The following is a 15,018-nucleotide window of genomic DNA, read 5'->3' as shown; positions in this document are numbered from 1 at the left end:
TCCTGCCAAGGCAGCAGCTACTCTTCCTGGGCTTTATTATGGATCCCCATTATTTCCTGCCAAGGCAGCAGCTACTCTTCCTGGGGTTTATTATGGATCCCCATTAGTTCCTGTCAAGGCAGCAGCTACTCTTCCTGTGCTATATTATGGATCCCCATTAGTTCCTGCCAAGGCAGCAGCTACTCTTCCTGGGGTTTATTATGGATCCCCATTAGTTCCTGCCAAGGCAGCAGCTACTCTCCCTGGGCTTTATTATGGATCCCCATTAGTTCCTGCCAAGGCAGCAGCTACTCTTCCTGTGCTTTATTATGGATCCCCATTAGTTCCTGCCAAGGCAGCAGCTACTCTTCCTGGGGTTTATTATGGATCCCCATTAGTTCCTGCCAAGGCAGCAGCTACTCTTCCTGGGGTTTATAATGGATCCCCATTATTTCCTGCCAAGGCAGCAGCTACTCTCCCTGGGCTTTATTATGGATCCCCATTAGTTCCTGCCAAGGCAGCAGCTACTCTTCCTGGGCTTTATTATGGATCCCCATTAGTTCCTGCCAAGGCAGCAGCTACTCTTCCTGGGGTTTATTATGGATCCCCATTATTTCCTGCCAAGGCAGCAGCTACTCTCCCTGGGGTTTATTATGGATCCCCATTAGTTCCTGCCAGGGCAGCAGCTACTCTCCCTGGGGTTTATGATGGATCTCCATTATTTCCTGCCAAGGCAGCAGCTACTCTCCCTGGGGTTTATTATGGATCCCCATTATTTCCTGCCAAGGCAGCAGCTACTCTCCCTGGGGTTTATTATGGATCCCCATTAGTTCCTGCCAAGGCAGCAGCTACTCTTCCTGGGGTTTATTATGGATCCCCATTAGTTCCTGCCAAGGCAGCAGCTACTCTTCCTGTGGTTTATTATGGATCCCCATTAGTTCCTGTCAAGGCAGCAGCTACTCTCCCTGGGGTTTATTATGGATCCCCATTATTTCCTGCCAAGGCAGCAGCTACTCTCCCTGGGGTTTATTATGGATCCCCATTAGTTCCTGCCAAGGCAGCAGCTACTCTTCCTGGGGTTTATTATGGATCCCCATTAGTTCCTGCCAAGGCAGCAGCTACTCTTCCTGTGGTTTATTATGGATCCCCATTAGTTCCTGTCAAGGCAGCAGCTACTCTCCCTGGGGTTTATTATGGATCCCCATTATTTCCTGCCAAGGCAGCAGCTACTCTTCCTGTGGTTTATTATGGATCCCCATTAGTTCCTGTCAAGGCAGCAGCTACTCTCCCTGGGGTTTATTATGGATCCCCATTAGTTCCTGCCAAGGCAGCAGCTACTCTTCCTGGGGTTTATTATGGATCCCCATTAGTTCCTGCCAAGGCAGCAGCTACTCTTCCTGGGGTTTATTATGGATCCCCATTAGTTCCTGCCAAGGCAGCAGCTACTCTTCCTGGGGTTTATTATGGATCCCCATTAGTTCCTGCCAAGGCAGCAGCTACTCTTCCTGGGGTTTATTATGGATCCCCATTAGTTCCTGTCAAGGCAGCAGCTACTCTTCCTGGGGTTTATTATGGATCCCCATTAGTTCCTGCCAAGGCAGCAGCTACTCTTCCTGGGGTTTAGCCTTTTGGTTAAAGCCTGTTGTAAGTAAGCATTTCACTGTAAGGTCTACCACACCACGTGACGAATGAACTTTGATTTGAGCTGCTTTTTAAATCTGTTTTTAATGCTGCATCAGTTACTTGATGTGGAATAGAGTTCCATGTCGTCATGGCTCTATATAGTTCTGTGGAATAGAGTTCCATGTCGTCATGGCTATATGTAGTTCTGTGGAGTAGAGTTCCATGGAGTCATGGTTCTATGTAGTACTGTGGAATAGAGTCATGGCTCTATGTAGTTCTGTGGAATAGAGTTTTCATGTAGTCATGGCTCTATGTAGTTCTGTGGAGTAGAGTTCCATGGAGTCATGGTTCTATGCAGTACTGTGGAATAGAGTTCCATGTAGTCATGACTCTATGTAGTACTGTGGAATAGAGTTCCATGTAGTCATGGCTCTATGTAGTACTGTGGAATAGAGTTCCATGTAGTCATGGCTCTATGTAGTACTGTGGAATAGAGTTCCATGTAGTCATGGCTCTATGTAGTACTGTGGAATAGAGTTCTATGTAGTCAGAATTTTAGTTGTACTTATTTAACCTTTATTTAACTGGGCAAGTCAGTGAACAAATTCTTATCTTATTTACAATGACAGCCTACCAAAAGGCCTTCTGGGGGCACGGGAGCTGGGATTAAAAATACATTAAATTAAATATATGACAAAACACACATCAGAACAAGAGAGACAACACTGCATAGAGACCTAATACGACAACATAGCATGGCAGCAACACATGACAACAACATAGTAGCAGCACAAAGCAGGGTACAAACATTATTGGGCACAGACACCAGCACAAAGGGCAAGAATGTAGAGACAACAACACATCACACAAAGCAGCCACAACTGTCAGTAAGAGTGTCCATGATTGAGTCTTTGAATATAGAGATTGAGATAAAACTGTTCAGTTTGAGTGTTTGTTGCAGCTCGTTCCAGACGTTAGCTGCAGCGAACTGAAAAGACGAGCGACCAGGGATGTGTGTGCTTTGGGGACCTTTAATAACAGAATGTGACTGTCAGAACGGGTGGGGGATGAGGGCTGCAGTAGATATCGGGAGAGTGAAGCCTTGGGTGTCATCTGAAAAGCTGTCAATAGGCAACTGTAGCCGGTCACTTCTTCGGCAAATGTTGATACGCGTCATGAACGATTGACTCGGAGCAAAGGTTGGGGCGGCAGGGCAGCCTAGTGGTTAGAGCGTTGGACTAGAAAGGTTGCAAATTCATATCCCCGAGCTGACCAGGTACAAATCTGTCGTTCTGCCCCTGAACAGGCAGTTAACCCACTGTTCCTAGGCCGTCATTGAAAATAAGAATTTGTTCTTAACTGACTTGCCTAGTTAAATAAAGTAAAAATCAAAAGGTATGTCGGTCACATAGGTCTACATTGTATCCACGCCTATCAGTCATTTAAACTAGGTTGTTATGCTCTCTGAGACTCTGACATAATCCGTGTATGCGTCCAATATAACGTTTCCTAGTTGTATCATTGAGTGGATCGTGTTTAGCCAGTCCGCTACATTGACACTGTTCTGTGAAACTGATACTTTGTGAACGTAGATGTCGTGATTCGCTTCGATGAATCGTCTGGAGTTCCGCTGAACTGTGAAGCCACGTCGCTCATTGGCCAGTATTAGTTCCTTTTGACTACTTCGGCTTCTGCTATTGGCTGAGCCGCAGTCAGCCTGCCCGTGGACCCGCCTCCTCCCAGCAAAACGGACAGATTCTGATTGATAATTTAAAGGCAGTCTTTCTGTTCATCCTTCCAGTACGCGTCTCCGCCGTTTTTACACAAAGTGTTTCAGCAAGCCAGTCTTACCGCACGACCCAAGCGGACACCAAGCGCCCAGCGGTACCGGGTGAAGCCTCGGTGAGTTCCCCTATGCGCTGTCATCTGTCTGTGTCTCTCTCTCTTTCTCTCTTACACACACACACACACACACACACACACACACACACACACACACACACACACTAGGACGCACAGACAGGTGACATATCGAGCCCACCGCGCCAGTTGTTATATGGCTCATAAAGCCGCTTTTCAATCGTCTTTGCAAGACACATCTGCACTTAGTTAGCAATGACTCTGGACACTTTCTGTCTTGACGTGCGCGCGTTCGCCTATATTCTCGTTAGCAATACAATAGAGTAGAGTAGGTAGTGGGTATTCTAGCTAGGGAACAGGTCAACGGCGCCGCCAGATAGACCACTAGTCTATATAACGTCACGACACTGTAGCGCTGCGGTTCTTTGCAGCCTAGAGATTAGATGGTCATTTCGCATTGTGTCGCTTTTATTCTGCCTTCTAGTCGTCTGCGGCAGACAGACAGACTCAATTCTTCTTGCCCGTTCTCTGCGGAAGGGATCCAGACTGATCCAGTCGGAACCGGTTCATGATGCACTAGGCCACAGTTGTTGTGCAACAGCGCAATGTTCTTCTGATAGCGCCCAGTGGCAGGCAGTTTATTCTGGTTCGAAAAGCAACGAGGATTGATTTGCATAAAACACAAGCCTGTAACACGTTGACTTTACGGACACCTATCATCTCTTAGTGCAGAGCTCGCAGGCATCGTCCCGTATAATGAATAACAACAACAACTACTTGTGTGGCATCTCTGTGTAACGCGTCATGGTGTAGTTACAATGCATCGTCAGGATGTCAATAGGACAAGTAGTGCTTTAGGACAGGGAACAGGTGTCATTAGGGATGTTTTTGAACCTGTCAGGTTACTGTAGGTCACAGCCTAGACCATGTGGGTGGGGATGTTGTTGTGGGAATCACTGGCTCCCCGGAGGCTTCAGTACAAAACCACTTCAACTTCTGACAGCATGGATGTGTTCCCAAATGGCACCTTGCCTATTCCCTATTTTAGTGCACTACTTTAGCCTCATAGGCCCTGGTCAAAAGTAGTGCACTAAAATAGGGAATAGGGTGCCATTTGAAATGCACACCATATCTCTTTACAAATGAACCAGCGCTCTCCAAGTCCTTACAGAGACCGATGGGGACAGACGGTGTGGGAAGGCTAGAATAGAGTAGACTGAACTTCCCAGGGTTGGGCTGGAGGAACTGAGTTGAACCTGCAGTGCTGTTGATCTAGCACCTTTTACAGAGAGTCATGTAACGTCTATGGTACACAATGATCACAACACTGTAGACACCACCCTGAGAGCCCTGTCTTTATGGGGGGGGGGTACCGTAAACACTCTGAGAGCTCTGTCTTTATGGGGGGGTACCGTAAACACTCTGAGAGCTCTGTCTTTATGGGGGGGTACCGTAAACACTCTGAGAGCTCTGTCTTTATGGGGGGGGGTACCGTAAACACTCTGAGAGCTCTGTCTTTATGGGGGGGGGTACCGTAAACACCCTGAGAGCCCTGTCTTTATGGGGGGGTACCGTAAACACTCTGAGAGCTCTGTCTTTATGGGGGGGGGGGGGGGTACCGTAAACACTCTGAGAGCTCTGTCTTTATGGGGGGGGGGTACCGTAAACACTCTGAGAGCTCTGTCTTTATGGGGGTACGTAAACACTCTGAGAGCTCTGTCTTTATGGGGGGGGGTACCGTAAACACTCTGAGAGCTCTGTCTTTATGGGGGGGGGGGTACCGTAAACACTCTGAGAGCTCTGTCTTTATGGGGGGGGGGTACCGTAAACACTCTGAGAGCTCTGTCTTTATGGGGGGGGGTACCGTAAACACTCTGAGAGCTCTGTCTTTATGGGGGGGGGGGGGGGCACCGTAAACACACTGAGAGCTCTGTCTTTATGGGGGGGGGCACCGTAAACACTCTGAGAGCTCTGTCTTTATGGGGGGGGGTACCGTAAACACTCTGAGAGCTCTGTCTTTATGGGGGGGGGTACCGTAAACACTCTGAGAGCTCTGTCTTTATGGGGGGGGGTGGGTACCGTAAACACTCTGAGAGCTCTGTCTTTATGGGGGGGGGGGTACCGTAAACACTCTGAGAGCTCTGTCTTTATGGGGGGGTGGGTACCGTAAACACTCTGAGAGCTCTGTCTTTATGGGGGGGTACCGTAAACACTCTGAGAGCTCTGTCTTTATGGGGGGGGGGGGGGGCCGTAAACACTCTGATAGCTCTGTCTTTATGGGGGGGGGGGTACCGTAAACACTCTGAGAGCTCTGTCTTTATGGGGGGGGGGGTACCGTAAACACTCTGAGAGCTCTGTCTTTATGGGGGGGGGTACCGTAAACACTCTGAGAGCTCTGTCTTTATGGGGGGGTACCGTAAACACTCTGAGAGCCCTGTCTTTATGGGGGGGGGGTACCGTAAACACTCTGAGAGCCCTGTCTTTATGGGGGGGGGGTACCGTAAACACTCTGAGAGCTCTGTCTTTATGGGGGGGGGGGGTACCGTAAACACTCTGAGAGCTCTGTCTTTATGGGGGGGTACCGTAAACACTCTGAGAGCCCTGTCTTTATGGGGGGGTACCGTAAACACTCTGAGAGCCCTGTCTTTATGGGGGGGGGGGTACCGTAAACACTCTGAGAGCCCTGTCTTTATGGGGGGGGGTACCGTAAACACTCTGAGAGCTCTGTCTTTATGGGGGGGGTACCGTAAACACTCTGAGAGCTCTGTCTTTATGGGGGGGGGTACCGTAAACACTCTGAGAGCTCTGTCTTTATGGGGGGGGGGGGTACCGTAAACACTCTGAGAGCTCTGTCTTTATGGGGGGGGGTACCGTAAACACTCTGAGAGCTCTGTCTTTATGGGGGGGGGGGGTACCGTAAACACTCTGAGAGCTCTGTCTTTATGGGGGGGTACCGTAAACACTCTGAGAGCTCTGTCTTTATGGGGGGGGGGGTACCGTAAACACTCTGAGAGCTCTGTCTTTATGGGGGGGTACCGTAAACACTCTGAGAGCTCTGTCTTTATGGGGGGGTACCGTAAACACTCTAAGAGCTCTGTCTTTATGGGGGGGGGTACCGTAAACACTCTGAGAGCTCTGTCTTTATGGGGGGGTACCGTAAACACTCTGAGAGCTCTGTCTTTATGGGGGGGGGGTACCGTAAACACTCTGAGAGCTCTGTCTTTATGGGGGGGTACCGTAAACACTCTGAGAGCTCTGTCTTTATGGGGGGGGGGGGTACCGTAAACACTCTGAGAGCTCTGTCTCTATGGGGGGGGGGTACCGTAAACACTCTGAGAGCTCTGTCTTTATGGGGGGGGAGGGTACCGTAAACACTCTGAGAGCTCTGTCTTTATGGGGGGGGTACGTAAACAGGCTTCAGTTTCAATGAAATATCTTACTCTCTCTCTGTGTTGTCAAACACACACACACACACACACACACACACACACACACACACACACACTGTGTTGTCAAACCTCTCTGTTCAGTATTACTATCTGCAGTGTTCCATAATGATAACCCACACCCCACTGTAGCAGTGATTACACAACGCTAGAGTTACACACACACACACACACACACACTCTGTGTTGTCAAACCTCTCTGTTCAGTGTTACTATCTGCAGTGTTCCATAATGATAACCCCCACCCCACTGTAGCAGTGATTACACAACGCTAGAGTTACACACACACACACACACACACACACACACACACACACACACACACACACACACACACACACACACTGTGTTGTCAAACCTCTCTGTTCAGTATTACTATCTGCAGTGTTCCATAATGATAACCCCCACCCCACTGTAGCAGTGATTACACAACGCTAGAGTTACACACACACACACACACACACACACACACACTCTGTGTTGTCAAACCTCTCTGTTCAGTGTTACTATCTGCAGTGTTCCATAATGATAACCCCCACCCCACTGTAGCAGTGATTACACAACGCTAGAGTTACACACACACACACACACACACACACACACACACACACACACACACACACACACACACACACACTGTGTTGTCAAACCTCTCTGTTCAGTGTTACTATCTGCAGTGTTCCATAATGATAACCCACACCCCACTGTAGCAGTGATTACACAACGCTAGAGTTACACACACACACACACACACACACTGTGTTGTCAAACCTCTCTGTTCAGTATTACTATCTGCAGTGTTCCATAATGATAACCCCCACCCACTGTAGCAGTGATTACACAACGCTAGAGTTACACACACACACACACACACACACACACACACACACACACACACACACACACACACACACACACACACACACACACACACACACACACACTGTGTTGTCAAACCTCTCTGTTCAGTATTACTATCTGCAGTGTTCCATAATGATAACCCCCACCCACTGTAGCAGTGATTACACAACGCTAGAGTTACACACACACACACACACACACACACACACACACACACTGTGTTGTCAAACCTCTCTGTTCAGTATTACTATCTGCAGTGTTCCATAATGATAACCCCCACCCCACTGTAGCAGTGATTACACAACGCTAGAGACACACACACACACACACACACTCACACACACACACACACACACTGTGTTGTCAAACCTCTCTGTTCAGTGTTACTATCTGCAGTGTTCCATAATGATAACCCCCACCCCACTGTAGCAGTGATTACACAACGCTAGAGTCACACACACACACACACACACACACACACTGTGTTGTCAAACCTCTCTGTTCAGTGTTACTATCTGCAGTGTTCCATAATGATAACCCCCACCCCACTGTAGCAGTGATTACACAACACTAGAGACACACACACACACACACACAGACACACACACACACACACACACACACACACACACACACACTGTTACTGTGTCAGTGATCTCTCCCAGGACCGTTCCTATAGTTACAGTGATCTCTCCCAGGACCGTTCCTATAGTTACAGTGACCTCTCCAAGGACCGTTCCTATAGTTACAGTGACCTCTCCCAGGACCGTTCCTATAGTTACAGTGACCTCTCCCAGGACCGTTCCTATAGTTACAGTGACCTCTCCCAGGACCGTTCCTATAGTTACAGTGACCTCTCCCAGGACCGTTCCTATAGTTACAGTGATCTCTCCCAGGACCGTTCCTATAGATACAGTGATCTCTCCCAGGACCGTTCCTATAGTTACAGTGACCTCTCCCAGGACCGTTCCTATAGTTACAGTGACCTCTCCCAGGACCGTTCCTATAGTTACAGTGATCTCTCCCAGGACCGTTCCTATAGTTACAGTGGTCTCTCCCAGGACCGTTCCTATAGTTACAGTGACCTCTCCCAGGACCGTTCCTATAGATACAGTGATCTCTCCCAGGACCGTTCCTATAGTTACAGTGATCTCTCCCAGGACCGTTCCTATAGTTACAGTGACCTCTCCCAGGACCGTTCCTATAGTTACAGTGACCTCTCCCAGGACCGTTCCTATAGTTACAGTGACCTCTCCCAGGACCGTTCCTATAGTTACAGTGACCTCTCCCAGGACCGTTCCTATAGTTACAGTGATCTCTCCCAGGACCGTTCCTATAGTTACAGTGACCTCTCCCAGGACCGTTCCTATAGTTACAGTGGTCTCTCCCAGGACCGTTCCTATAGTTACAGTGACCTCTCCCAGGACCGTTCCTATAGTTACAGTGATCTCTCCCAGGACCGTTCCTATAGTTACAGTGACCTCTCCCAGGACCGTTCCTATAGATACAGTGATCTCTCCCAGGACCGTTCCTATAGTTACAGTGACCTCTCCCAGGACCGTTCCTATAGTTACAGTGGTCTCTCCCAGGACCGTTCCTATAGTTACAGTGGTCTCTCCCAGGACCGTTCCTATAGTTACAGTGGTCTCTCCCAGGACCGTTCCTATAGTTACAGTGGTCTCTCCCAGGACCGTTCCTATAGTTACAGTGGTCTCTCCCAGGACCGTTCCTATAGTTACAGTGGTCTCTCCCAGGACCGTTCCTATAGTTACAGTGGTCTCTCCCAGGACCGTTCCTATAGTTACAGTGATCTCTCCCAGGACCGTTCCTATAGTTACAGTGACCTCTCCCAGGACCGTTCCTATAGTTACAGTGGTCTCTCCCAGGACCGTTCCTATAGTTACAGTGGTCTCTCCCAGGACCGTTCCTATAGTTACAGTGGTCTCTCCCAGGACCGTTCCTATAGTTACAGTGGTCTCTCCCAGGACCGTTCCTATAGTTACAGTGGTCTCTCCCAGGACCGTTCCTATAGTTACAGTGGTCTCTCCCAGGACCGTTCCTATAGTTACAGTGACCTCTCCCAGGACCGTTCCTATAGTTACAGTGATCTCTCCCAGGACCGTTCCTATAGTTACAGTGATCTCTCCCAGGACCGTTCCTATAGTTACAGTGGTCTCTCCCAGGACCGTTCCTATAGTTACAGTGGTCTCTCCCAGGACCGTTCCTATAGTTACAGTGACCTCTCCCAGGACCGTTCCTATAGTTACAGTGACCTCTCCCAGGACCGTTCCTATAGTTACAGTGACCTCTCCCAGGACCGTTCCTATAGTTACAGTGACCTCTCCCAGGACCGTTCCTATAGTTACAGTGACCTCTCCCAGGACCGTTCCTATAGTTACAGGTTGTTGTTGTTGTCCAATCCATCACATTTAATTTTATAAAGCCCTTTCTTACATCCGGAGTTATCACAAAGTGCTTAACAGGTGGCTGTTGTGTTAATCACCGCCACAGGGGATCGGGTGGACTGGTGTGGTCCTGCGACGTGTCGTTTAGCGAGTTGAGCGAACTGGAGAGAACTAACCTTTAACAGCAGCTTTTCTCATCACCACTGGTGTGTTTTGAAGGACGAGCCTCAACCCAGAAACATCCGTGTGTGTGTGTGTGTGTGTGTGTGTGTGTGTGTGTGTGTGTGTGTGTGTGTGTGTGTGTGTGTGTGTGTGTGTGTGTGTGTGTGTGTGTGTGGGTGTGTGGGTGTGTGGTCTGTCTGTCTGTCTGCCTGTCTGCCTGTCTGTCTGTCTGTGTGTGTGTGTGTGTGTGTGTGTGTGTGTGTGGTGTGTGTGGCCTCATTTGCATCCTTTTGCATTCCAACTCTTGCACAAGCCCAGTCTGAGTTACAGCAGTCGACTTGATTGTGTTTTGGATCATTGTCTTGCTGCATAAACCAGCTGTGCTTCGGCTCAAAGACAGCTGGCCTGACATCCTCCTGTAGAACTCTCTGATATATATATATATATATACATGGTTCCTTCTGTTGAGGCAAGTCGTCCAGGTCCTGAGGCAGCAAAGCATCTCCATATTCTCCTCAGCAGGCAGTTCAAGAAGTCCTGCAGTTCTTTCTTTAAATGTAATGAGATAAACACCTCTGAGTCATATGTGGAGCAGAATGTTTACAGTCGGTCTCCTCTGGCCGTCCATGTATTTCTATGGTGGTCTGACTCTAAATGTAATGAGATAAACACCTCTGAGTCATATGTGGAGCAGAATGTTTACAGTCGGTCTCCTCTGGCCGTCCATGTATTTCTATGGTGGTCTGACTCTAAATGTAATGAGATAAACACCTCTGAGTCATATGTGGAGCAGAATGTTTACAGTCAGTCTCCTCTGGCCGTCCATGTATTTCTATGGTGGTCTGACTCTAAATGTAATGAGATAAACACCTCTGAGTCATATGTGGAGCAGAATGTTTACAGTCAGTCTCCTCTGGCCGTCCATGTATTTCTATGGTGGTCTGACTCTATGGCCAGTGGTCTGACTCTATGGTCAGGTTATGGTCAGTGGTCTGACTCTATGGTCAGTGGTCTGACTCTATGGCCAGTGGTCTGACTCTATGGTCAGTGGTCTGACTCTATGGCCAGTGGTCTGACTCTATGGCCAGTGGTCTGACTCTATGGTCAGTGGTCTGACTCTATGGTCAGTGGTCTGACTCTATGGCCAGTGGTCTGACTCTATGGCCAGTGGTCTGACTCTATGGTCAGTGGTCTGACTCTATGGTTATGGTCAGTGGTCTGACTCTATGGCCAGTGGTCTGACTCTATGGCCAGTGGTCTGACTCTATGGTCAGTGGTCTGACTCTATTGCCAGGTTATGGCCAGTGGTCTGACTCTATGGCCAGTGGTCTGACTCTATGGTCAGTGGTCTGACTCTATGGCCAGGTTATGGCCAGTGGTCTGACTCTATGGTCAGTGGTCTGACTCTATGGCCAGTGGTCTGACTCTATGGTCAGGTTATGGCCAGTGGTCTGACTCTATGGTCAGGTTATGGCCAGTGGTCTGACTCTATGGTCAGGTTATGGCCAGTGGTCTGACTCTATGGCCAGGTTATGGTCAGTGGTCTGACTCATACCTACAATATTTCTTCTAAATTCCAGGTGTAAAATTCCAGTGGGGCTTTTATGATGTATATTTTAAGTTGTACATTTGAGTTATGACAGAGTAAAATAATTTAAGCCAAATTGTAATAGTTCGGTTACCTTTATACAGGGTCTTTCTAATTACAAAACGTTCTCTGTGTGCTTTATCTGTTAGACTTCATGGCTTCATGGCAAACCGCCCAGATGAACTTCTAGTCAGACCAAGGTCAGAAGAGTTGGTGGTGTGTTTCAGAGTTGTTTCTCCCTGGGTGAAATCGTCTCTCTCGTCTCTCTCGTTGCCAGGGTGACTGATTATAGGCCACGGTTCTGTGATGAGGTTATTAACTCTGTTTGCGTTTTAGCTGAACACAATCACTGTAGGACAGGCTGACTGTACAGGACTGAACACTGTAGGACAGGCTGACTGTACAGGACTGAACACTGTAGGACAGGCCGACTGTACAGGACTGAACACTGTAGGACAGGCTGACTGTAGGACAGGCTGACTGTACAGGACTGAACACTGTAGGACAGGTTGACTGTACAGGACTGAACACTGTAGGACAGGCTGACTGTACAGGACTGAACACTGTAGGACAGGCTGACTGTACAGGACTGAACACTGTAGGACAGGCTGACTGTACAGGACTGAACACTGTAGGACAGGCTGACTGTACAGGACTGAACACTGTAGGACAGGCTGACTGTACAGGACTGAACACTGTAGGACAGGCCGACTGTAGGACAGGCTGACTGTAGGACAGGCCGACTGTACAGGACTGAACACTGTAGGACAGGCTGACTGTAGGACAGGCTGACTGTACAGGACTGAACACTGTAGGACAGGCTGACTGTAGGACAGGCTGACTGTACAGGACTGAACACTGTAGGACAGGCTGACTGTAGGACAGGCTGACTGTACAGGACTGAACACTGTAGGACAGGCTGACTGTAGGACAGGCTGACTGTACAGGACTGAACACTGTAGGACAGGTTGACTGTACAGGACTGAACACTGTAGGACAGGCCGACTGTAGGACAGGCTGACTGTAGGACAGGCCGACTGTACAGGACTGAACACTGTAGGACAGGCTGACTGTAGGACAGGCTGACTGTACAGGACTGAACACTGTAGGACAGGCTGACTGTAGGACAGGCTGACTGTACAGGACTGAACACTGTAGGACAGGCTGACTGTAGGACAGGCCGACTGTACAGGACTGAACACTGTAGGACAGGCTGACTGTAGGACAGGCTGACTGTACAGGACTGAACACTGTAGGACAGGTTGACTGTACAGGACTGAACACTGTAGGACTGGCTGACTGTACAGGACTGAACACTGTAGGACAGGCTGACTGTACAGGACTGAACACTGTAGGACAGGCTGACTGTACAGGACTGAACACTGGAGGACAGGCTGACTGTACAGGACTGAACACTGTAGGACAGGCTGACTGTACAGGACTGAACACTGTAGGACAGGCTGACTGTAGGACAGGCTGACTGTACAGGACTGAACACTGTAGGACAGGCTGACTGTACAGGACTGAACACTGTAGGACAGGCTGACTGTACAGGACTGAACACTGTAGGACAGGCTGACTGTAGGACAGGCTGACTGTACAGGACTGAACACTGTAGGACAGGTTGACTGTACAGGACTGAACACTGGAGGACAGGCTGACTGTAGGACAGGCTGACTGTAGGACAGGCTGACTGTAGGACAGGCTGACTGTACAGGACTGAACACTGTAGGACAGGCCGACTGTACAGGACTGAACACTGTAGGACAGGCTGACTGTAGGACAGGCTGACTGTACAGGACTGAACACTGTAGGACAGGTTGACTGTACAGGACTGAACACTGTAGGACAGGCTGACTGTACAGGACTGAACACTGTAGGACAGGCCGACTGTAGGACAGGCCGACTGTAGGACAGGCCGACTGTAGGACAGGCCGACTGTAGGACAGGCCGACTGTAGGACAGGCCGACTGTAGGACAGGCCGACTGTAGGACAGGCTGACTGTACAGGACTGAACACTGTAGGACAGGCCGACTGTACAGGACTGAACACTGTAGGACAGGCTGACTGTAGGACAGGCTGACTGTAGGACAGGCCGACTGTAGGACAGGCCGACTGTAGGACAGGCCGACTGTAGGACAGGCCGACTGGAGGACAGGCTGACTGTACAGGACTGAACACTGGAGGACAGGCTGACTGTACAGGACTGAACACTGTAGGACATGCTGACTGTACAGGACTGAACACTGTAGGACATGCTGACTGTAGGACAGGCTGACTGTAGGACAGGCTGACTGTACAGGACTGAACACTGTAGGACAGGCCGACTGTAGGACAGGCTGACTGTACAGGACTGAACACTGTAGGACAGGCTGACTGTAGGACAGGCTGACTGTAGGACAGGCTGACTGTACAGGACTGAACACTGGAGGACAGGCTGACTGTACAGGACTGAACACTGTAGACTTCAGTACCAGAGACGCTCCCTGTCTGTCCTGTGGACTTCAGTACCAGAGAGTATATATATATATATAGACGCTCCCTGTCTGTCCTGTGGACTTCAGTACCAGAGAGTATATATATATATATAGACGCTCCCTGTCTGTCCTGTGGACTTCAGTACCAGAGAGTATATATATATATAGAGACGCTCCCTGTCTGTCCTGTGGACTTCAGTACCAGAGAGTATATATATATATAGAGACGCTCCCTGTCTGTCCTGTGGACTTCAGTACCAGAGAGTATATATATATATATAGACGCTCCCTGTCTGTCCTGTGGACTTCAGTACCAGAGAGTATATATATATATATAGACGCTCCCTGTCTGTCCTGTGGACTTCAGTACCAGAGAGTATATATATATATATAGACGCTCCCTGTCTGTCCTGTGGACTTCAGTACCAGAGAGTATATATATATATATAGACGCTCCCTGTCTGTCCTGTGGACTTCAGTACCAGAGAGTATATATATATATAGAGACGCTCCCTGTCTGTCCTGTGGACTTCAGTACCAGAGAGTATATATATATATAGAGACGCTCCCTGTCTGTCCTGTGGACTTCAGTACCAGAGAGTATATATATATATAG

The 15,018-nt window shown here is 49.0% G+C and overlaps 1 protein-coding gene across 1 annotated transcript in view; it reads left to right on the top strand.

Annotated features, from left to right (window-relative positions):
• Positions 1 to 3,342: 3,342 nt before the first annotated feature.
• Positions 3,343 to 15,018, top strand: part of LOC135553891 (4-aminobutyrate aminotransferase, mitochondrial-like) — a 59,332-nt gene continuing 47,656 nt past the window's right edge. Inside the window, exon 1 of the mRNA XM_064985817.1 lies at positions 3,343 to 3,504. The gene's annotated coding sequence lies outside the window, so the exon portion shown is untranslated. The remainder of the gene's footprint in view (positions 3,505 to 15,018) is intronic.

This window comes from Oncorhynchus masou, chromosome 14 (genome assembly GCF_036934945.1).
Source record: "Oncorhynchus masou masou isolate Uvic2021 chromosome 14, UVic_Omas_1.1, whole genome shotgun sequence".
In the NCBI taxonomy this organism is placed as follows: Eukaryota; Metazoa; Chordata; class Actinopteri; order Salmoniformes; family Salmonidae; genus Oncorhynchus; species Oncorhynchus masou.
The sequence above is the reverse complement of the archived record's forward strand: the minus strand, read 5'-3'. Positions and strand labels throughout refer to the sequence as shown.